Below are 24621 nucleotides of genomic sequence, written 5' to 3'. Positions count from 1 at the left end.
TGTGAAATCTTAAGGGACTAAACTGCTAAGGTCATCAGTCCCTAAGCTTACACACTACTTAACTTAAATTATCCTAAGGACAAACACACACACACCCATGCCCGAGGGAGGACTCGAACCTCCGCCGGGACCAGCTGCACAGTCCATGACTGCAGCGCCTTAGACCGCGCGGCAGCATGTTATTTGGTGAGGTAGGATTTGCTTAAAATCAGAAAATAATAGTAATAAAAAATTATTTTCGACGTTCCTTGACTCCCCAAACTGCTAATGCGGTAGTAATTTTGCAAGTCTGCTTTTCTTCAGAGCCGATAATACGCCTGGCGCAACAACCGTACAGCTTTTACCAACATTTTGCCCCTCTGTTGGTTTCTTTTTTCCTGTAGTTCCTGCTGTCTGTACATCAGTCGGATAGTAAGGAAATACAGGAGCAGCTGCTTGCAACACTTCAAGGGCTGGCCTCGACTAGGCTACACTAGATAAGTTGGCAATACAAACCAGTAATTGTAGTATCATTCATTTTATGGAATTTAGCGAGGAACAGGTTGTTAAATGAATTGTTATATTTATTTAGCGTACTACACACAATAAAGCATTGTTAACCGATAGGCACACTTCCATGTGTGTTATTTTCAGCGTTTGTCATTAATGAAAAGTTCATGAATTTTTCAAAGTTGGAGTCGTAGCGTAAAGTTATCACGATAATATGTCCTTGCTCTGTTTTAAAATTATCGACGTGTTCCACTATGTGCCAGCATACTATGAGGGTTGCCCAGAAAGTAATGCACCGCATTTTTTTCTTCAATAGTCAATTATTGAGCATTATAAGAATTACACGAAAGAATGGTGTTTTATCTACATACCCTATTTTTCCACGTAATGTCCACACCATTCTGTGGCCTTCCTGTAGCGCGAAACAAGGGCATGTATGCCCTGTCGGTACCAATCCTTGTCCTGGTGATGGAGCCAGTGCTTCACTGTGTGAACCACCTCCTCATCGTCCTCAAAATGTCTTCCACGAATGGCTTTCTTTAATGGACCAAACAAGTGGAAGTGCGAGGGGGCTAGGTCAGGGCTGTAGGGTGCATGGGGTTACACTGTACAACCCTGTTTGGCGATGTGTTCAGCAGTCCGCATCGACTTTTTCTTTGCTGACTGACAGACGCAGCGCCAACTGCCGAGTCGTAATGCGTGTGTCCCCACGAATGAGACCAGCTCGCTGCAACATGCCCGGCGTGACAGCCGTGGATGGTATCCCCGACCGCTGCTAATCGTTGAGCCACGTCGCCGAACCGCCTTCTGATGGCCTCACCCTCCGTGCCCAGCAACAAACTGTACTTCTGTCGAAAGCAGATACTCCATAGACCTTGCACAAGCGTTTCTGAATATTCCCCACAGTTTCTTTCTCTGCAGTGAGAAATTCAGTGACGGCACGTTGGTTGCAACGGACAGCACCTACAGACGCCATTTTGAAACGAAATTACAATGATATTAATATCTTCAGCGGTTGACGGGCGTTGATATATATCAACGGAGACAGGTGAAAATATGTGCCCCGACGGGGACTCGAACCCGGGATTTCGTGCTTACATGGCAGACGCTCTATCCATCTGGGCCACCGAGGGCAGAGAGGATAGTGCGACTCCAGGGACTATCTCGCGCCCGCCACCCGCTAGACCCACATTCTCACCTGGTATGCGCACACACATTCGTAGTGCCCCTACCCAACACACTCATTACCCGTGGAAGACATTTTTACCAAGTCCCGTAAGAGTCCGGGGAATATGTGTGCATCCGCACAGAAGGAGGAGGTCATGGCCGGTATTGCCAGAACTATTTACTTATGTGGATATGGTGTCTGTTCTTTCGGACGCCATATCCATTTATGTATACCATTTTGAAACTGTCATGCAGCTACGCCATGTGTCGGAAGTGACGGAAAGTTTGAAGTGACGGAAAACTGGCGTGCGCTGACTCAGGAGACTTCAAATAATGCGTACGTAACGTTTCGCATTCGTAACATTGTTTTCGGCTGAGAAAAAAAATGCGATGCGTTAGTTTCTGGGTAAGCCTCGTAAGGACTGTTGACAGCGTGCGCTTTCCCTTGTCTTGCTGAGCAGACCAAGGTCGCGCGTGTGAATGCGGCCAGCAGGAGGCGCGAGGGAGGAGCCACGCGGTAACTGGCCAGCAGAACGCAACGCGCACACACTCCAGCCGCCGCTGTCTAGCCGCCTGCCGCCCGCCTGTGTCTCTGCTCACCTCCAGCGGCCTCCAGCGTGAGCCACCCTGCTCTCCATGTCGCTCTTCCCGTTCCTGCATTCCATCACCACCCAGACTGCCGTCTCAGTGCGGCCTGGACGCGTCCTCTTGTATCCTGAGTACTGAGAATGCGGTCAAAAGTTTACTTCATTCAGCTCTCCTTTCCGACGCCCTCCCCTCTCGCATCCGTGACCAGGCAGTAACCTCTTGTGTACAAGTACTAGCTGGCGCGACAACACTGCTATTCTCGTTACAAGAAAATTTCGTGCTCCACCACGAGTCCAGGTCTTAAATCGGCTGCTTCTGCGTCGGTCGCTACTGGGCGACCGCCTGTTAGCTTCCTCAGCCACAAAAGCTGGTGTAACGGGACAGGTAGCGGAAGTATCTCGCCCAAGCACAAGGCGTGTGTTTCAGTCGGTACTCTGCAGTAGAGTCTACATCTACGTGACTACTCTGCTATTCACAATAAAGTGCCTGGCAGAGGGTTCAATGAACCACCTTCAAGCTGTCTCTCTACCGTTCCACTCTCGACTGACACGCGGGAAAAACGAGCATTTAAATTTTTCTGTGCGAGCCCTGATTTATCTTATTTTATCGTGATGATCGTTTCTCCCTATGTAGGTAGGTGCCAACAGAATGTTTTCGCAATCGGAGGAGAAAACTGGTGATTGGAATTTCATGAGAAGATCCCGTCGCGACGAAAAACGCCTTTGTTTTAATGATTGCCACTCCAATTCACGTATCATATCTGTGACACAATCTCCCCTATTTCGCGATAATACAAAACGAGCTGTCCTTCTTTGTGCATTTTCGATGTCATCCTTCAGTCCCACCTGATGCGGATCCCACACCGCACAGCAATACTCCAGAATAGGGTCGACAAGCGTGGTGTAAGCAGTCTCTTTAGTAGACCTATTGCACCTTCTAAGTGTTCTGCCAATGAATCGCAGTCTTGGGTTTGCTCTACCCACAATATTATCTATGTGATCGTTCCAATTTAGGTTATTTGTAATTATAATCCCTAAGTATTTACTTGAATTTACAGCCCTCATATTTGTGTGACTTGTCGCGTAATCGAAATTTAGCTGATTTCTTTTAGTACTCATGTGAATAACTTCACACTGTTCCTTATTCAGGGTCACTTGCCACTTTTCACACCATAAATATATCTTATCTAAATCATTTTGCAAGTCGTTTTGATCATCTGCAAACAATCTAAGACGGCTACTGAGATTGTCTCCTATGTCATTATGTAGATCAGGAACAATAGAGGGCCTATAACACTTCCTTGGGGAACGCGATATTATTTCTGAATCTGCGGATGAAAGACCATTACAGGCGGCAACGCTGTATTCAGCTGAAATCTGCGAAGCGAAGACGGCTGCGGGCTAATACAGTAGTCCTCTACAGAGCTGCGACAACTCTGGGGCGTCCCCATAGAGACGTTTTAATGTTTTGATTGAAATTCATGATTTTCTGTTTTTGTGTCCTAAAAGTATGTAAGCAAGATAGATAAAGTGATTAGATAAAGCTAAGATAGCCACATCAGAATTTTATTACAGATACTTACCTGTGTGCCGATAGCACAATTAAATTGAGAGCTTCACTGGCCTTCAGCGAATGAAGCGGTTAATTATTTAGTAACTTGTAGTGGTCTTCTGCTGGCCACAGCGGCTGGTCAGGAAGGCAAATGATGTCGGCTGCGCCTTCGGCGGTCCGCACCGCGGCTATGGACGCTGCGAGCTTTATGAAGGCCCCAGTTCTCTTCTAGGTTTGAATCAGCGCGCACTCCGTGTCGGAAGCCGCGTCGCGTCTGTGCAGTTGCAAGGAACAGCCTTGGATGCCGTATTATGTAACTCGGTTTGCACGTAACAATGAGTACGCATTGTGGTAAAGTGTTACTTGCGGAATGATATCAGTGATTTATTCTCAGTTTGCGTATGCCGTATTTTCACGTGTCGCCGCAGGACAGACTTTCTACCGTTACTAACGTGGTATTTGATGAGTGTTAACATCAAATTTTGGCGAGCATTCACTTTGAAGTCAATAACGATTTTTGAACAGTTTCGTTGTCTAGGGATAATAGGACCTGCGCAATAGACTCTGAACATCTCTGATAGTACAAGAGCTGATAGTAGCATTGCTTGGTTAAACATTTGTCTGAAACTTTACGCTTTATCAATTTCAGAATATAGTAAAAATTGTTATAGTAAACTGCATTTTCTGTGAATCCCAGACATCATCCTAAATCCTCAGCGTAATGAACTTCAGTGATCAATAACTTTATTTCTCCATCAGAGTGGGCACAGTGAACTTTAATTACAGGCATCACGTTTTTGCTAATCACTTTCTGGTTGCCAACATTGTAGTTAGAGAGCCTGTGTTGAGAACGGCAACAACAGAAAAATTTTCCACCATCCGCCCCACACTCTTGCGATGGACAAGGACAGTAGAGTATTGCGGAGGATGGTTGTAAAAAGTCGCGTGAAACGAGGTGAAGGAATACTTTTTGAGTGTCAGTGTGCTACCCCAGTTCAGCCAGCGCGGTGGCTGTGCGGAGGGAGTTGAAAGAATGGGGCGGTCGAGCAGGTTCTCGGGAGCCACACATTTCTGCAGGTGATGGTTGATCACTGTAGCAAATACCAGTATTGCTAGTCCCTTTTTTGAAGACAACCGAGGTAGATTTTTCCTACACGTCGGTCAGGGGCCTGAAGATGGCATAGTAAAACCTTGAAACTGGTTACCAAGTAAAATAAGGTAGAAAATTGGCGGCTGAAAGGTATTTCATTTGACATCCTGCATCGAACAGCCGAGTCCCGCAATCATTTCTAAAAAGATGGACATACAGAGAGACATTTCTGTAGTGGTTGCTAAGAGTCACTCCGATTGGTGCAGAGCGATGCCACCGGACAGTGGATGACTTGAAACGAATGATTCGGAGCGATGGAACACGCGACACCCTGTGGCAGTCCGGCGGAAGGGATTGGGGTTGGCCGATTTCCTGGGGAACGTCATCTGCCGTCACGTGCGGTGCCAACAATGGAACTACGGAGGAGGTGGCGTCTCTCGTGGTTAGGGAGCGCTCCCCGTAGTGCGCTTAAGATGAAAGCAGCGTCTGCGGAGCAATCATTGGTGAACAGCATTCCTGAAATCGACTGACATGCCCAGAGTTCCGACTTTGAAGCCAGTGGAACGCTTTTGGGATGAATTAGAAGATTGACTTCGTTTCACACCTCAGCGTCCAACATCAGTATCTTCTCTGCTCTTTGTGGAGGACTGGCGGCCCATTTTTCCTCTGGAGCAGACATAGTAGACATCTCGTTGAATGTGCCGCCAGCAGGATTCGAGCGTCATAAAGGTGTGGGCTCACCCTATACTGATGTCCGCTAATAGGTGTCCAGATACTTCATGAGCACATAGTACGCCTAGATGCAAATTCGCCTTATCGCGCACGAAAATCGAAGAGATTAAAAAAAAGGTGACTGACAAACACGTTGCAGTGTTGATTTTTTCAAGGTTTGCACAGAGGTTTTTTTTTTTTTTTTTTTTTAGTAAAGGGAGTTAATATCTGTATTTACAAATACTGCCTGATAGGGGAGGAACCCAACTCGATAAATGTCAGCATACGCTCGAACTTCACTGCTGTTATGCGAAACATAAGAGTGTTTGCGTGCCAAAAATCTGTTTAAGAGGACACTGCTATGATCGTTTTTCAGAAAGGCAGTGAATTTTACGTGCAGTGATTCGTTTCATGCTGTCTCTTATATTTTGTGTCTAGGGAGCTAAATCGTTCTGATCTCATATAAGTCCCAGCGTCATAGTTTCAGTTTTCCTCGTAACGTTGAACGTTCAATTTGGTTCCTAGGTGGTTTTTTTATGACATTGACTTCTCATAGAATTCACGTAATCTGTTTCGAAATTATAGTGTGAAAAGGGGCATCAGCAGTAGTTCAATATTTCTTCTGTAACAATGTTTCCTCTTACCCTTGTGTATTGTTTTGCCAGCTTCTTGAAGTGAATATACACCAAAGAGGAGTTGTTGCTTCAGAATTAATTACGTAGATGGAGAAGAGGCAGATAAGAAGTTGCAGGTAAACATGCGTTTGTCTAGGAGGGAATTCGGTCCGCTAAAAATTACAGTAGTTTCCAGCTATATCTGGACAAAATTTCAGCCTGCAACTACCGTTTAATGTAGAGGCATGCAGAGCTGCGCACTTCGCGAAACGTATAAGCGTGCTGTCTCTCGACTACAGGATTAATTAGCCGGTCACCGTAAAATTTGGGAGTTAAGACTGAGTAGATAGATGCGTGTAGTGGGGGACAAGCACTGAAGCTCGACCGTAGGTAAAGCCCCTGGCGGCTTTTTTGTAGTGTGTCCGGAGACTGTCGTTTTTCTACTAAGACACACAATTAAATCCTGTTAAAATGTTTGGGACGTGTATCAGGCGGAACTAAAAGAGGATGTCGTCTATACAAAGAATAGGAAAGAAAAGGTGGTCGGCTCAAGCTAGTTAGTGACGAGATAATGTTACAGATGTGTTTAAAAATGTTAATTCGAAAAAAAAAAGACGCAGTTCACATCCCGAGGACCTGCTTAGAAAATTTCTGGCACAGTCTTTCAGGGTAGAAGCGACGAATATTTCGTAGTGAATTATGTATCTATCCAGATAAAGATAATGCAGATAAATTAAACGAATGACATCAAGCGCAGGTGACAGACAGTGATTCTTCCAACGCCCCTTTCGTCAGGAAAGCGAGAATAAACCTAGATTCACGGTACGGGCAAAAGTATCCCCTGCCACACACCCCACAGTAATTCGTAGAGTGTATAATACGTTCATCATAAGAATAAATCTCATGTAAACAAACACGAACGCGACGATTGGCCAGAAGCCGTAGCACACGTACACTGATGATGTTACGCTCTTTGAAGTAGGTCCTACTTATGTATTAGATATATTATTACTAAGTTACGTTAAATGAAACTTTAAGATATTGTAATGTATTAACAGCCATCAGCATTTTTCTTAATCACACTTTAGCTACGTAGTTTTTATTTCAAAAATCGTGTACGCGCTGTATGAAAATGGCTGAGGCTGCTTTCTGTTCAGTGGTGAAACACGCTCGTGTAACACGGTTAAAAAGTGCAGAGAATAGGCTGTTCTTAATGTTTTTCGTAAATTCACGCTCTGAAGTTTTCCCAAGGTTTTTATTAGTGTTTGATAAACAAACTCACACTGAACAAGTAGGGAAAAAAAAAGTCCGCCCTGAACATATACTGCGATCAGTTACGAACAAAATGAGATCAACCAAAAAAATAAATAAATAAATAAAAAGAAATTAGCCGGCCGGAGTGGCCGTGCGGTTCTGGGCGCTACAGTCTGGAACCGAGCGACCGCAACGTCGCAGGTTCGAATCCTGCCTCGGGCATGGATGTGTGTGATGTCCTTAGGTTAGTTAGGTTTAATTAGTTCTAAGTTCTAGGCGACTGATGACCTCAGAAGTTAAGTCGCATAGTGCTCAGAGCCATTTGAACCATAAGTTCTAGGCGACTGATGACCTCAGAAGTTAAGTCGCATAGTGCTCAGAGCCATTTGAACCATTTTGAAAAAGAAATTAGTGTAATGGGATATGAACACATTGCGGTTATTCGTGCGTTGGCTCGAATCTCCACCGTATCATTTTTTTCCTCGTTCAATTTGAAATACCAACATATCGTAATTATAAAACTCATCACCATTTTTTATGAATAATGCACGTCTACTTGCTTCTAATTACATATTAGACGTAAAATTCCTGTTTTCATTACAAATAGAAATTCTTAACTATCGATGTTTTATGAAAAACTGTTCATAACGGTTGTTTAAATTAAGGAAACATAACAATTTAATTTTTTAAGGCAAAAATGAAAAACCAAATCCTCCTTATTTGGAATATGTCTATCGTTTTATACCACAGAGGTTGATAAGTATCGAAGACACATGAAAAATAATCATTTTCACAGCATCGAGCACATCATACAAATGCTGCATTTTTACATTTGCTACTGTACCATTACCATATGAACCCAACAGAACTGATCTGGAGCCAAGCTGCGGGATTTGGCCCGAGAAGTAACATGACTGTTCCGCATTCAGACGTACTGGAACTAATGCACGCAGCTTTTTCAGACGTAATTGTTGAACGCTGGCGAGATACAGAACGGCTCGTCATAAAGGAAGAGAAATTGCTACGCCTGGTTGGCTTCCTAGATTCTGTTGTTGATAGGCTCGTTATCAACATAGCAGGTGACACTTTCAGAACTGAAATGTATTTCTCGGATTCGGATAAGGGAGGAACTAAGAGATAAACAGACAACTGACTGTAAGTAATAGCTTCAGAGGCTTCAATATTTAACTACACGGTGAAATCCTTCAGAATTCTCTTACGTTACACACAGCTTATGCAGATAAATTACCCTCTTGGTTAAGTCAGGAGTTTTCAGCATTCTTGTTTTTAATTACAATAGTGCGTTAGCTAAAAACGATAACATGTTGCAGTTTTCTTCTAGCCGTGTAAGGAGCGTATTATGTGAGATTTGCAGTGTGTTATTTCATTCCGCTTAAAAATTAAATGACAGTCGAAGCTGTACTGCTACTCTGCTCTTGTCTTTTTGCGTGTGAACTGCAGCTGGCCACGTCACTGCAGGCTAGCTGTACCAGCTGACCGGCCAGTGCTGTCCAAGTTAAATGCTCCGGTAAAGATGTTGTCCTGTATTATCACTAAGTCGATGTGCGCGTAACGCGCAGCACAAAACGCACCCTTATTATCGTACTTGACAGTACTCGCGACAGCTTGGCTGCAGTCCCACGTGAAACGGAAATCCAATGAGGTTCCAGCAAACGCGGAAGAATACATAGTGCAGTGTTTACATCACGTTTATTCTTATGAAGACGGATTACAGGTACGGATGTAGACGCGATCCTTAGAACAAGCCTCACAAAATAATGTAGCACTGCTCCCGAAACGGCGCGGAGCTGTTGGCGCAGCTGTTACTACGAGGTATTGTTAACGGCTCTGCGCGAGTATAACATGTAAGACAGTCGGCAGTGTGGTGCTGTCTCACAATATTGCCGTCACGGTTGGAGTACATACGGAACAGACAGTGTTCACGTTTTGCACCATAGGATCAGTGGACACAATGTGTTCTCTAATGCTATAGATCTACAATTTCTTATGTTTACAATTTTACACTGTCGTCAGAATATTTGCAGAGTGTTACAATATACCAGTTGGAAAAATGCTCATATCGGAGCACAAAAAACCGAATACATACCTCTTTAAAAGACTCTCACATAAAAGTGGGGACGTAGCTGCCTGAATGCTCATTCCGCCTTGCTCACCAAGAAACTTGACACGCGAACGTATCCGCGCAGTTTTAACAAAAAAATGTTCAGATGTGTGTGAATTCCTAAGAGACCAAACTGCCAAGGTCATCGGTCCCTAGGCTTACGTACTACTTAAACTAACTTATGCTAGGAACAACACACACACACCCATGCCCGAGTGAGGACTCGGAACCCCCAGCGGGAGGGGCCGCGCAATCCGTGAATGACGCCTCAAACCGCACGGTCACTCGACGCGGCCCAGTTTTAACACAGAACATTCTAAATACTTTCATCCAGTCTCTGCTTTGTAGTGATGCCTTCATACTCAGCATCCCCCTCCCACTGCCACTGTCTATATAGGTCTCTCTCACACACTGTCTGCTTTTTCTCTCATTGATTTACAGTACATCCCACTGCCACCGCCTCCTCTTTTTCTCTCTCTCTCTCTCTCTCTCTCTCTCTCTCTCTCTCTCACACACACACACACACACACACACACACACACACACACACACACACACACTACCTCCTTTTGTTTTTCTTTACCACTGCCACTGTGCACCATAACTCGGCAGCTCAAAAATTAATTTGGGGGGGGGGGGGGATGTCCAACTAACTTTTTCCCGTATACCCTCGTGCTCAAAATTCGTTCCAAAAGCCACACTCCTTTATAACTACCTATTAAAAGTTCAACGGTCTGGGAAATCGTGACCCCCAAGTGTATATATCGTCTCTACGCATCTCTCTTTTTCATTTCCACTATCTCCTCTCTCTTTTGCCCCCACTGTTACTATCTCCATCCGCTTCTATTTCTCAACCTACGACCTTAGAGAGGTTAGTTCGTTGCCTTACCAACTTCGCTATTAGATCTTGCATGCCTCCGGCTCCATATTCCACCTAACACTCCAGAAAGACGCACGCTGACTTCGTCGTTGAATGATGCGGGCATGAGCCGTAAATGCACGAAATTTTGGAATGTTTCCTCCATCAGGCTTCACAAAATTCCTTTGCATTGTTACTTAAGAGTTTTAAACGCGTTTCGGTAGTTAATAAGTAAACCATTTGCGGAAAAAAGTACGCGAAGTCACTAGTAATTTCAGATAACACTCATGTGATATACGTAAGCAGAGCCGACATTTTGATTTTAATGATTTTTTAAAACTCTAAATTACGTAAAAATAACAAGTATTTTGAGAAAATATTGACCGAAACTGTTTTCATAGTAACAACAGCACAACCCGCCAGGTTAGCCAAGGGCGCTAATGTGCTGCTTCCTGTACTAGGGTAGGCGCTATGGTCCCGGATTGAATCCGCCTGGTGGATTATCGACGAGGGCCGGTGTGCCTGTCAGCGTTTATCTTATTTTTAGGCGGTTCCCCACATCCCACTAGGTGAATACTGGCCCGGTCCCCATACCCGCCTCAGTTACACGACTCGCAGACATTTGAAAACGTTCACACTATTTCATGGGACAAAGGTCCGAAGAAGAAGATGATACAAACCATATTTCTAACAAATGTAAATAGTTTGTTATGAACTCACTTTCCACCCAGACATGTCCTGGTGATTCTTCGTAACACAACATTAAATCCGAACCTAAACCGTTCAATATGTTTAAAATAACAAATTGTAGGTGTAAATCAACCACACCGAACGGAACAAGAGGGCCATACCGAAATCCGAAAGCTCTCGGTACAATTGTCAAAAAATCGACAGGAGGACCGATCGGTAACTGGACTCAGAAGCTCACTGAATAGGAACTTCGGATAAAGAACCGAAAGTGACGTCACTACCGAGGTTAACCTACCGCACCGATCGGTATGAACGATACAGAATATGGCCCCTGGCTCGCACCGCTCGCCTTAGGTTAGCGGCGTTAGCCGGACCTGCTGCGGCGTGCACTGGGCCCAGGGCCCACCAGCGTCTAGCCCTACAACTGATTCACCTCCCCTCATACCATCTAAAAGCCGCCAAATCACTCGCCTTCGTACGCGTAACATTCACTCATTATACCCACTGTTCAAACAGGTATATAAATGTTCGCTATGCCAAGCGCTATCCAAAACACTCAAACCCTTTTCAGAATGAAATTTTCACTCTGCAGCTGAGTGTGCGCTGATATGAAACTTCCTGGCAGCTTAAAACTTTGTGCCGGATCGAGATTTGAACTCGAGATCTTTGCCTTTCGCGGTAGAGCACTTGCCCGCGAAAGGCAGAGGTCCTGAGTTCGAGCCTCGGTCCGGTACACAGTTGTAAGCTGCCAGGAAGTTTCACTCGAACCCTTGTCTCCGTGATCAGTAGAACCCGAGAAATGATCCGCTGAAAAATCGCGTTTTCATGCACGGCTTTTTAGAACATACTGGTATCGTGGGCTGTCGTGCACAGTCCGATTTCCGTATCACGTTGGTTGTTACTCAGTGCTTCATTATTTTTATTGGGAGTCAGCGCTGTGTTTAATTTCTCCTCTGCTACATTTTTGAGCGAGTGATTGTTAGATATAGGAACCTCGTGACACTCCGCACAAATTGACTACAAATTTTGAAAGTAATTTGCCTATTAAACTTTCTAGCAGATTAAAACTGTGTGCCGGACCGAGACTCGAACTCAGGACCTTTGCCTTTCGCGGGCAAGTGCTCTACCATCTGAGCTACGCAAGCACGACTCCTCCCCGTCCTGACAGCTTTACTTCCGCCAGTACCTCGTCTCTTACTTTCCAAACTTCACAGAAGGTCTCCTGCGAACAGCACTTGCCCGCGAAAAGCAAAGTTCCTGAGTTCGAGTCTCGGTCTGGCACAGTTTTAATCTTCCAGGAAGTTTCATATAAGCGCACACTCCGCTGCAGAGTGAAAATCTCATTCTGGAAACATCCCCCAGGCTGTGGCTAAGCAATTTCTCCGCAATATCCTTTCTTCCAGGAGTGCTAGTTCTGCCCAAGTTCCTTGAGAAAGTCGTACGATCTAAACTGACACGAAGCGGAATAAAATGCTCTCTGTCGCAGCTCTCACTTCGCGCAGACCCCAACCCACGGCGCGCCTCTCTGTGCTGCGTGTTTCGCATTGTGGCGGCGGTGCCTCGCCAGAAGCAGATAACACTGTCTGCCCCCTGGCGTCAGCGCGTTGTGTTGTGTAGCTCTGCTTTGTGGGCGCTCGGGGCATCAACACCGGCTGCACCTGCGCCTGCCGCCGCCGCCTGTTGGCCTGGAAAAAAATTGCGTGCATTACAGGCGCGGATGGCGCACTGTGTCCGTGGCCCGGGTAGCCGCTGACTCACCGGCCGGTCGATGTGCGCGCACGTGAGCCAGCCGGTGGCGTGCGCGGCGCCGCATGAAAGGAAAGGAACAGAGAGGGAAGGAGTTAGACGAGTCAGAGCCGGCGGGGGAGGGGGGAAGAGCCCGTTTGACTGCCCGCGGCTGTCAGGGGGCCCGCCGCGCCCGTTCACTTCGTACAAATAGATGCGCCCGATCCCCGGGGGCGCTTATGCAAAATTCAGACGCGGTCCCCCTCCCCCAGTGTGGAGGCCTCCTATTCAGACGCCTTCATTCCGTTTTTTACCAGAGGGCATTCCATGCGGTCCTCTCGACAGGCTTCGTATGCGATCGCTACACGTCAACTCTCCCTCTCACCGTCGTTCTCTCTCGCTCTTTCCTCTGCAAATACCCTCGTGTGACACACACCCATTGATTGCTCCTCGCGGTTTCATTTCGAAGCTGGAGGCGGTGTGGGGGATTCTAAAGCACTGGGTTAATGTTCACCCACAAGTGTTAATCACGGGTCCCCTTCCTCTCGGGATACGATCCGAGATTGCTGAAGAATTAATTGGAAAGGAAATGCTTCGGAAATTAAAAAAAAAGGAAGTGTAGCAAATTTACATTCTTCTTAGAATACTGGTGATAAGCTGCGCGAAGGCCGATGTGCCCGAGCGGTTCTAGGAGCTTCAGTCCGGAACCGCGTGGCTGCTACGGTCGCAGGTTCGAATCCTGTCTCGGGCATGGCTGTGTGATGTCCTTAGGTTAGTTAGGTATAAATAGTTCTAAGTTCTAGGGGACTGGTGACCCCAGAAGCTGCTGGAGGAGCATAGTTCGCTGGAAGGACGCGCGACTGTAACATTGTGGAAGACAGAAATGAAACCACTGAACTTTCACGTTAATCTTTTGAAGATGGATTAGTTGATCGAGCAAGGAATCTAATGCGCGTGCAACTAGCGAACCCGACCTACAGTACCTCTTTGGTAGAATGGTCGGCCACGTGACACAACACTAGCGCGCTGAAAACTGTGGAAAGAAACAACGTGAGGCTGGCAACTTGTCCCGAAAACCTGTGAAATCGCGAATTCCGGGGGAAACCGACGTGTCAGGTTGCAGACTTTCTGCAATGTCACGTTTCAAGCCAATAATGACAATGATGTGGCGACGTCATGTCTGAAACATGGTTCTTCACTACTTCAGAATGCAGTCCTTTCTTATTAATGTTGTTGTTTCTGCGGCGTTTCGAACTTATCTGCCATCTAGTGGCGGACAGAAGTGGGAGAAGGCTTAGACAAGAATATATAGCATTCCATTGCATCGTAGGTGCCAGAAGTTCAACTTGATCCACTAACTCGTTTCAAACTTTTCTCTTTTTATCTTACTTGTTTGCCATGTAAAAATGCTTGCCATAATCGTTGTCATTAATGTTCTGTGTACATTTTTCACAGCTGCTATTCAGTTACGTCAACATGTTGTTAATTCCTTTCTTCATTTCCTCTTACAAATAAAATATCATCAACAAAGCTTATGTGTTTGATCATTCTTTCTCCTATTGTCACACCACACTTTTGACGGAAGCAGTTTTCACTGAATCACGTTTGTAAAGATTAAACAGAGTAGCTGGAAGACAACGTGCTTGCCACTCTTGGTAAAGTGTATCGGTATTTCCTTCCAGTGACAGCAGTTCGAAGCCTGTTCGTCCTAGTATTTCTCATATACTTGACGCTGACGCACCGTGAGGCGATATGGCCACGAATGTTGTCGGACGACTTGATAAAAGTGTAAATTCTTACAGAACTTTCAGTAAGCTACAAGGCACCTCAAAAGATTTCATAGAGGATGCTAGCAAACGACTGCAACTACGTGAAACCAACCTTAGGGTTAATTACCGAAGTAAGAGCTTGATTACAACAGAGAATAAACTGCCTCACAACAGTTTACTAATTTCTCTTATTCTCACCGGTTAATTAAAAATAGCAGGGTGACCAGATTCTTACTTAAATAAATAGGTGTAGAGTTCGCCGACGCTAAACCAGCTGAAAGTTTAAAATTTATGTAATGGGTCGGACCTCGAACCCACTTATATGTCTGTGTTATATGTGGACGTTAAGGAGAAAGCGGATCGGAGCTGTGTGTTTGTCCAAGGGGCCGTCGTTAGCTGGCTCAAGTGATAAAGTGTCTTGTCTCTCCAAGGATTGATCCAGCTTACTACTGTTCCAGCCAGGCTCCAGGTTTTAAATGTGCCGGGTAGATCAGCAGAAAGACCGTGTGAGCGTGGCACTCGATTAATATTAACATCTGAAATATTTGTTGTCCAATCGTCATCTCTGGACAAACGTTTGGTCGCAGCTACTGCCTTGTTGTTTAGCGTGTCCCCCCTCAAGGACTCTGGTAGCTGCGCCACAAATCTATCGATCCGCAATGTGGCTTGCGCCTCCAGCGGTACAAATCGTGTTTTCGTCCGCTCTGAGTGCGTGTTGAAGTACAGCGGCGGACTGGATAGCCCCTTCGCTTTGCGACTTCTGGTTTGACACGCTGTAAACACTCCACTGCTATTTATTATACAGGGTGTCAGAAAGTCCGGGAACACTTTCACTTATTTATTGCACAAGAACTAAACATTGTACAGATGTGATACATATTGCATTTTGAGGAGAGATTCTGAAAGTTTTTTTTTAACAAACGTTCGATATGGGAATCCTGGGTAACCCAGTAGATGGTAATCCAATTCTTGCCATACCCGTCCCAGCATGGCATTGTCGAATGTGGCAGTCGCTTCCCGTATTCTCTCCCGGAGCTCTGCTACATCACTTGCTAGAGGCGACACATACACCAGATCTTTAATGTTTCCCCTCAGAAAAAAGTCCCACGGAGTGAGATCTGGTGATCGGGGAGGCCATTCCATGAAACAGCTGTCCCCCTTCTATAGCACGGGCGATCCATCGGCAGCTCCGTGTTCAGGTACCCACGAACTTCACGATGAAAATGGGGTTGAGTCCCATCCTGCTGAAAGATGAACGGAGAGTCCGATTGCATTTGAGGCATCAGCAATTGCTGCAACATTTCTTTGGACTCCTCCCCATGTCTCTCGTACGCGCTCCACATTCACTTCACTCACACTGGGACGTCCGCTTCTCTTTGCCGGGCACAAGCCACCCCTTCGTAACGAATTTGTTGTGCCAGTGGTAAATGGCGTTCCTTGTTGGTGGCTTCTTACCGTACTTGGTTGTAAACATCCGTAGCACACTTGTTTTTGTCGAATTCCAACAGACAGAAAGCTCGTTCCGCACCTGAACTCGCCATGTTTGCGACTAGCGCTAACTATCGGCAAATTACCAAACTACGCTGTGGCGGTATACATGGAAAAAATGAATGAAAGAAAAAAAAACTTTAAGGCTTTCTCATCAAAATGACATGTGTAAGATATCTGTACAATGATTGGTTCTTGTGGAATAAATAATTGAAAGTGTTCCCGGACTTAATGTACACCCTGTATTTCTGATAGTTTTTTGAGTTGTGAAGTTATTGAACGTAGTCTTGCTCCTATTTCATTTAACACAACGCTTTCAAGCAAAAATCCAGCTTTTGAGCCAAACGGTAGACGTACGACATGGCGAAACACGTGAAATCACGAAGTAGTAGTGCGTTGAGATAACGGTCTGTGTAGGCCGGTTTACGATACTACAAATGACTGTGTCCCATTTACTCCTCGTCTTACATACAAAGACGCTGGGAGTGATATTTCGTCGTTGGCGCCAGTGCAAATCTGATCGTGGACATACAGTAGAATGCATCTGTGGAGTGAGTATTCAGATCACTGACTGCCCGATACCAGCTGTCTAAGCGTGTCCGCCAAATCTAGTACAACCGTATCATGACGGCCAAGAAGTGTCACTAAAATGCAGAAGAAAGTAATTTGCTATTCTGTTGCAGCATTTGAAACATAATGCTTGATCCTGATGCTGATGGCCTGCTCAGAAAATTGATCTGGCAGTGTGGTTTAATTTATACTTTACTCATAGCTTCCGTTGTCCTGCAAAAGAACGACATGAAATGCAGCAGAAACCAATAAATTAGGCACTGTACTAGCACACATGTAAATACGGGTAGTTCATAAACTCAGTAGCTGTAAACAGTGGAGACACTTCCTGAATAAATTTGACATCGTCTGTTCAGATATGTCACAACTGATAAATGTTACGTGTGAGCAAAGCAAGTACTTACTAAGCAAGTTGATCGTTTGGCATTGTTGGCCGGGAGGCCCCATCTGGGGAAGTCTTATTTCACGTGACGGCACATTGGGCGACTTGCGTGTCGGTGATGACGATGAAAGGTTGATGACGACAACACAACACCCGGGCCCGCTGCATGGTAGGCAAACACGTTACCACTCAGCTAAGCAGGCGGACATCGAAATGCGCCAGGGCACCCACATCTCAGTCTAAAACGAAACACATTCTTACGTACCTGATAACTGAAGCTGTTCATTGCCTACTAGCGTTTATGTTGCCGATTAATGTCATAGAGACACGTACTGCAAATGCAAAATTATGTCTTGTTCAACAGTGCATTAAATATTGAGTATTCTGAAAAATTATCTGGGCGCTGCATTATATGGGTGCTACATCTGATTTATCGTGACAACACAGATAGACCTCTATGTACACGGTAACAGTTATTGGATGTCGAGAGTAGTGTTGCAAAGCTTTTCAATTTCCTGAAGTACGCACACAGTACAGATGCAAAGCGCGCAGAATTGCAAAGCGCACAAAATATTTCTGGAGCACTAAATTTCCTGTTACCGTTTGCAAGAATAAAACTACACGAAAAATTGAAAGATTTGTATAGTATATGAAGGAAGCAGTTACTCTGAATATGTCGGCGTCATCTAATAAAGTATTAAAGCCGCGTGTAGTTTTCTCAATTGCCTACTTCAGTCAGTGTTATGGTCTACGAGATACGGTTTATAAACGGGAATGTGTAAATAATCCTTAATCACGTACAGAGTGATTGAAGCGACTACAACATGGCGGACAAGTCAGCAATCAGCGGGCACGCTGCAGTTCCACACTGAGGGACCAAAGTTCTGCATACAGGTAGCATAAATATCATCAAACAGGATTTTCATCACTAACATTGCTTCACAAGTCAGGGGAATTTGCGGTACTTAATTACCTATGAAAAGTAATTTTTAGAACTTTTACGTACTTTTATTTCCATTTGTAAAAACCTTATTCATGATAAATACAACTCTAACATTGCCCTTTCTACCAATAACAGTTTGAACATAAAGAAACTTAATTCACAATTTAAAATCGACTCGTTCCCCTAAGTTCTGGCGCCTATAAGATTTTCTGTGACACCTACAACCAGATACAAAGAACATCTTTTAAGAAAAAATGGCACTAGCACCCAGAATTCGTCTTTTGCTGACCACCTTCTTATTACAGGTCACGGCCTAAAGTTATTGCCGGCCGAGGTGGCCCTGCGGTTCTAGGCGCTTCAGTCCGGAACAACGCGACTGCTACGGTCGCAGGTTCGAATCCTGCCACGGGCATGGATGTATGTGATGTCCTTAGGTTAGTTAAAAAAGTAGTTCTAAGTGCTAGGGGACTGATGACCTCAGATTTTAAGTCCCATAGTGCTCAGAGCCATTTTGAACCAAAAGTTATTACGATATCAACATTTTGCACACCGAGAAGAAAGGGCGTAGATTAGATATTCTTGAAGAATTAGAAATTTTTAAACATCTTTCTCGAAATGATAGCCTCATTCTCAATGAGCAGCCGCAGTTGCGTAATAAAAACACCATCGATATACCTAATTTGAAATAAACAAAATCCTAATCCCACATCTGATGAATCAGTGGCTAAACACAATCCGACATTCATATCAGGGTGGTATAATAACGGAGCATTTATCAGTTGATCCTTAATTTCACAAAAAGCCTATTCACAATCATTGGACCATTGCCATGGTACATCTTTCCTCAGGAGCCGGTTTAGTGCTTCAGAGTTTATTGCTTGAGTTTTAATAAATCGACGGAAAAATGAAGCCAAGCCTATAAAGCCTTTTAGTTGTCATCTGTTTCTTGGAGTTGGAAAATTTTTTATCGCACTAATCTTCGCTTCTGTTGGAAGAATGCCTTTTGCATTAATGATATGTCCTAAGAATTTAATTCTCTGTAGAGAAAATTGGGATTTTTTTTTAGATTTGCAGTTATACCAGTTTGTTTGAACACAGCTAAAATCCTCATAATAAGTTGTACATGTTCCTCCCAAGTTTTAGAGACAATTAATAAATCGTCCACAAAAATTGTTATTCGACTACGTAGTTCTGGTCGAAGGGCATAGTCCAACGCAGAAATAAAAACTCCAGAGCTGATATTGAGACCAAACGGAACTACCTTGAACTGATAGCTTCTCCCTCCATACATAAAAGCAGTATATTTTCTTGAGTCCTTGTCTAACTGGACTCGCAGGAACGAACTTCTCAAATCAATACTGGTTAAATAGGATACATCCTGAAATTTCTGTATTAACTCATCGATGTTCTCCGAATGTGTACGCACAGGTACTATAATTTTGTTAATTTCCCTTGCATCTACGAGGTGCATTCAAGTTCTAAGGCCTCCGATTTTTTTTCTCCGGACTGGAAAGAGATAGAAACATGCGCATTGTTTTAAAATGAGGCCGCGTTCATTGTCAATACGACCCAGAGATGGCAGCACCGTATGGCAGATGGAATTTTACCGCCAGCGGCGAGAATGAGAACTGTTTTAAATACTTAAAATGGCGACGTTTTCCTTACTTGAACAGCGTGCAATCATTCGTTTTCTGAATTTGCGTGGTGTGAAACCAATTGAAATTCATCGACAGTTGAAGGAGACATGCGGTGATGGAGTTATGGATGTGTCGAAAGTGCGTTCGTGGGTGCGACAGTTTAATGAAGGCAGAACATCGTGCGACAACAAACCGAAACAACCTCGGGCTCTAATGAAGGCAGAACATCGTGCGACAACAAACCGAAACAACTTCGGGCTCGCACAAGCCGGTCTGACGACATGATCGAGAAATTGGAGAGAATTGTTTTGGGGGATCGCCGAATGACTGTTGAACAGATCGCCTCCAGAGTTGGCATTTCTGTGGGTTCTGTGCACACAATCCTGCATGACGACCTGAAAATGCGAAAAGTGTCATCCAGGTGGGTGCCACGAATGCTGACGGACGACCATATGGCTGCCCGTGTGGCATGTTGCCAAGCAATGTTGACACGCAACGACAGCATGAATAGGACTTTCTTTTCGTCGGTTGTGACAATGGATGAGACGTGGATGCCATTTTTCAATCCAGAAACAAAGCGTCAGTCAGCTCAATGGAAGCACACAGATTCACCGCCACCAAAAAAGTTTCGGGTAACCGCCAGTGCTGAAAAAATGATGGTGTCCATGTTCTGGGACAGCGAGGGCGTAATCCTTACCCATTGCGTTCCAAAGGGCACTACGGTAACAGGTGCATCCTACGAAAATGTTTTGAAGAACAAATTCCTTCCTGCACTGCAACAAAAACGTCCGGGAAGGGCTGCGCGTGTGCTGTTTCACCAAGACAACGCACCCGCACATCGAGCTAGCGTTACGCAACAGTTTCTTCGTGATAACTTTGAAGTGATTCCTCATGCTCCCTACTCACCTGACCTGGCTCCTAGTGACTTTTGACTTTTTCCAACAATGAAAGACACTCTCCGTGGCCGCACATTCACCAGCTGTGCTGCTATTGCCTCAGCGATTTTCCAGTGGTCAAAACAGACCTCTAAAGAAGCCTTCGCCGCTGCCATGGAATCATGGCGTCAGCGTTGTGAAAAATGTGTACGTCTGCAGGGCGATTACGTCGAGAAGTAACGCCAGTTTCATCGATTTCGGGTGAGTAGTTTATTAGAAAAAAAATCGGAGGCCTTAGAACTTGAATGCACCTCGTAATACCAATCGAACTTTTCCTCCTGGCTTTGGTGCAACAAGCAACGGAGAACAATATGGGCTGTTCGGCGGTTCAATAAAATTCCAGTTAAACATTTTTTGTATCTCTTCCTGAACTGGTTGTTTTAATCGCCAGGGAATGGGATAGTGTGTGCCGCAAAATGTCTTATGGGGCTTAATCTGTAATATACAAACATATCCTCTAATAATTCCGGGCTTTTCATCGAAAACTGACTCATATTCTGTTAATATATTGAATAATTGTTCCCTCTGACTATCCGTTAGGTAATCTGACTCAGTAATCTTCTGTTCGACTGTTTGTCTTAAATCCTCTACTTGAATTGACTTGATCGGTAGTCGGTACATATTATTATTTTCAGCACAAATCAACTGCACAGCAGCACTACGGAAATATCGCTCATACACTGCCTCCTTTCTCAGTAAGATCAGTGTAACAAATTGATCTTCAATTTTAAAATGCACCTTTCCTTCTACCAAGTCCAACTTGCAATTGGAGGCTTGCAAAGTTCCAATGCCAAGAATACAATCTTCTAACAACTTTTCCACTATAAGGAATGTGCATTGTTTAGCTACATTTCCCAATTTTATCTCTATAAGCGTTTGTATATTGACGTTCCGGGATTTTGCTCCCACTGCACCTATAAATCGGCAATTTTGTACTGGTAGGACAGGGATTTTCTTAATTTTACTAATTCTGCAAAACCAAGTTCCGGATAGTACGTCTGTAGATGAAGCTGTGTCCAGTACAACATTGGTTTAAATTCCTCCCACTTCTGTGATGATCTCAGACACAGGAACCCTTTTATCTTCGACTACACAGGCCTGTAAGTCTCTCGTCAATTCATCTGTCATTAATTCGCCTTCATTGTATCTCAACATTGCCACGGAATTAATTTCGTTTAAAACAGGTATAAAGCCGTTTCTTGATATTTAATTTCGAGTTTCCTCGTGCAGTTACCGAAATGTTTTTTCGTCTAAGTCAACTCATGGTTTTTCGTTTATTAAATGGTTTATATTGGCTGCATTTCATGTTATATCAGTTTCTACAGGCTGTGTCATTCAGCCCTTTTTGTATTTTCTATTATGGTGTTTTCATACTTTAAACTGTAGTTATAAGCTGTGATGTTGACAAAATGTTACTTTATCTGCTGCCGTTAAACAAAATATTGCCTTTTTCATCATGTACTGAATAATGTTCATTTATAAAATTCGCCTGTGTTTATTTGAATGTTAAGTAGCCAGGTTGTAATAGCGGCACCCTTGGTGCAATGTTCGCCTGCTCGCAGTTGTTAACGCGGTCGCCTCAGCCTGGTGCTACCTGTAGCTCGACATACGCGAGCAGCCCGTAGTGCCTTGCTTTTCACGCATTCTGCTTCAAAATTGTGACTAAAGCTTTTTCATACGTGACTTTTAAATACTGCTTCTGTTTGTACAGTTAATCAGTTTTCAGTCTTCACACTGTATTTCTATGCTTTTACATAAGCAAAAAGTTACCATGTCTGCTGTTGTCAAGTAAAACTTTGCGTCTTAGTTCATGTGCTAAATACTTGTTCATTTTAACATTAGCTGTCTGTATTTTGAATGTTAAGTTGCCTACTTATCTTTACGGTTACTAGATGGTGTAATGTTCACCTGCTCGCGCTTGCTAACGCGGGCGCCCCAGTCTGTTGCTACCTGTGACTTTATTCATAGTAGCTCACCTTTCAAGTATTCTTTTCAAATTTTTTTGTGTCTAAAGCCTTTCTGGTGTGATATTTATGTTATACATGACTTGTAAGTACTGTTTCGTTTTTGTACTGTTGGTACTTACACTTTTATATAAAAATATTTTTCCCATAAATTTGTACTTATGTTGTAGGCCAATTTGAATATTTAATTTCTGGTTAAGGCTCTCATAGAAGTGTTGAAACCTGGTCAACAGGCTAAAAAATTTGTGACCGTGGGATTATTTAGTTTCACTTTAATTGCATCTTAACAACTTTCATTGGTATCAGGAAACAGCTTGGCGTAAAAGATTTGAAGAGAGAAACGTAAAGGCTTTTCGCTTGTGTGAGCCAAGTGCCCAAGCTCAGATATGGCAATTTTTTATAAGCCCGATGGAAGGATAGCAGCCGTAATTTTTTAGGTTTGAACTTGATTATATTGGCGAGTGTTTGTTTTCATAAATTATGCTGCGGCGGCATTGGAAAATGGTTTCCTATCACGCCAGTTTGAAAGTGTCCGGAAAAACTTCGACTCTCGATGTACGACATACAGCGACTTAGCTGTTTAACACACTGAAATATTTTTATGGAACGAGATTCTGTCGGTTTTTAGTTTGTGTTACAATCTTTTTAATGTCTGTTCATTCTTAGGGGAACTAAAAATATATATCGCACGTAATCATTCACTACATCATAGGGCACTGAGTAGTATAAAATAAGCACAGTGATTCGGAAAACTGAATAATACGAATGAAATGATTCGGATTACATAGAGTATATAAGTTTTATCCGCAGGTGATCTTTGCTCGAAATGTGTACGCATCCGACGGATACTCTACCACTACATTCCCACATTTATTTATCCAGCACTTACTTCATATATATGTGGCCGTACGTTCACATAAACTACCCCTCCATTGTATACTTTCGTCACACTTCGTCTGGATATTATTCAACTCATAAAACAGGTCCTCTTAGTAGTACAATCTGTGGCTAATCGTTTGTGATTCTCATACGTGTAAAGTAATTCCTGTCTTTGGCATATTTCGATTTGCGTCTGTAGCAGCAAATAAATGTGTGAGAACGGGGCAATCACGTGTAATACTAAAGTTCATCGCTAAATGTAAACAGTAGCGTCATACCGTCTCTTTCTTCAAGAGACAGACCATTTCCGTCATCTGATCTTTTTAGTTCTTTAGCGTATTAGAGAATTACAGGTATTATTGCTTCTCACTATCTATAGTTTTACATAATAATTAGTGTTTTATCAAGAACCATCAGTCAAGAGAATTACTGGCAACAGGAAAGAACAAACGAGCATTTTCGTATGTATACAAATCTTCGTTTGTTTGAGGCCCACCGTTTAAGGAGTCTATGTACAATAATTATACCCTCCCTTCCAGTCAGCAGTTTCATCGCGCTAACCACATCAAATGAATGCCCAAACGTGCTGTACAGCACAGCAGGTGCCGCAGCGAGAAGCTGTTGAAACGAAACGACTCGGTAGTTCTCTAGTCTCCAGTTCGCGGCGCCCTCTCCTCCTTCCCGGTAATTACGCACAATCGGGAAATCTCGCACGTGCCCAGGCCCTGCCCACGCGCTCCGTGTTTATGCGACGCACGCGCTCTCCTGGTGCGCGACGGTAATTGCACCGCCGTCGCCAGAGCAACTGTTAATCACTGGATTCGAATCAATTCGCTGCCTCGTTGTCTGTGCGCCGGAAACGTACGGCGTTTACAAAGACCCGTTTATCCTCCACCTCGCTCTTCGCAATGCCCTCGGCAACCTCAGCAAGGATGGAAGGTTGCGAAGCACAGAAACGTGAATTGGTATCAAAACACTCCAGCTTCTCTGTCAACAATACGGTCTGTTCCCACTTCAATAAACCTCGCCACGTCCTCCAGCTCACTGTTAGTTCCCAGATCTAACACAGATCTACCGCCGGACAGTAAGTAAAAACCATCGTACATTTCTCATACAAATTCACAAGTGTACATCAGGTATAAGTAGAGAATAGTTTCATGAGGTGTAGAAAATTATCTGCTACCCGTCACGATA

The 24621-nt window shown here is 44.1% G+C and overlaps 1 protein-coding gene across 2 annotated transcripts in view; it reads left to right on the top strand.

The window, feature by feature from the left end:
- The window catches only part of LOC124797879 (CD109 antigen), an 855659-nt gene that overhangs the window by 617909 nt on the left and 213129 nt on the right, over positions 1–24621 (top strand). The gene's annotated exons all lie outside the window — the stretch shown is intronic.

Source organism: Schistocerca piceifrons, chromosome 5 (genome assembly GCF_021461385.2).
Source record: "Schistocerca piceifrons isolate TAMUIC-IGC-003096 chromosome 5, iqSchPice1.1, whole genome shotgun sequence".
Taxonomy (NCBI): Eukaryota; Metazoa; Arthropoda; class Insecta; order Orthoptera; family Acrididae; genus Schistocerca; species Schistocerca piceifrons.
The sequence above is the reverse complement of the archived record's forward strand: the minus strand, read 5'-3'. Positions and strand labels throughout refer to the sequence as shown.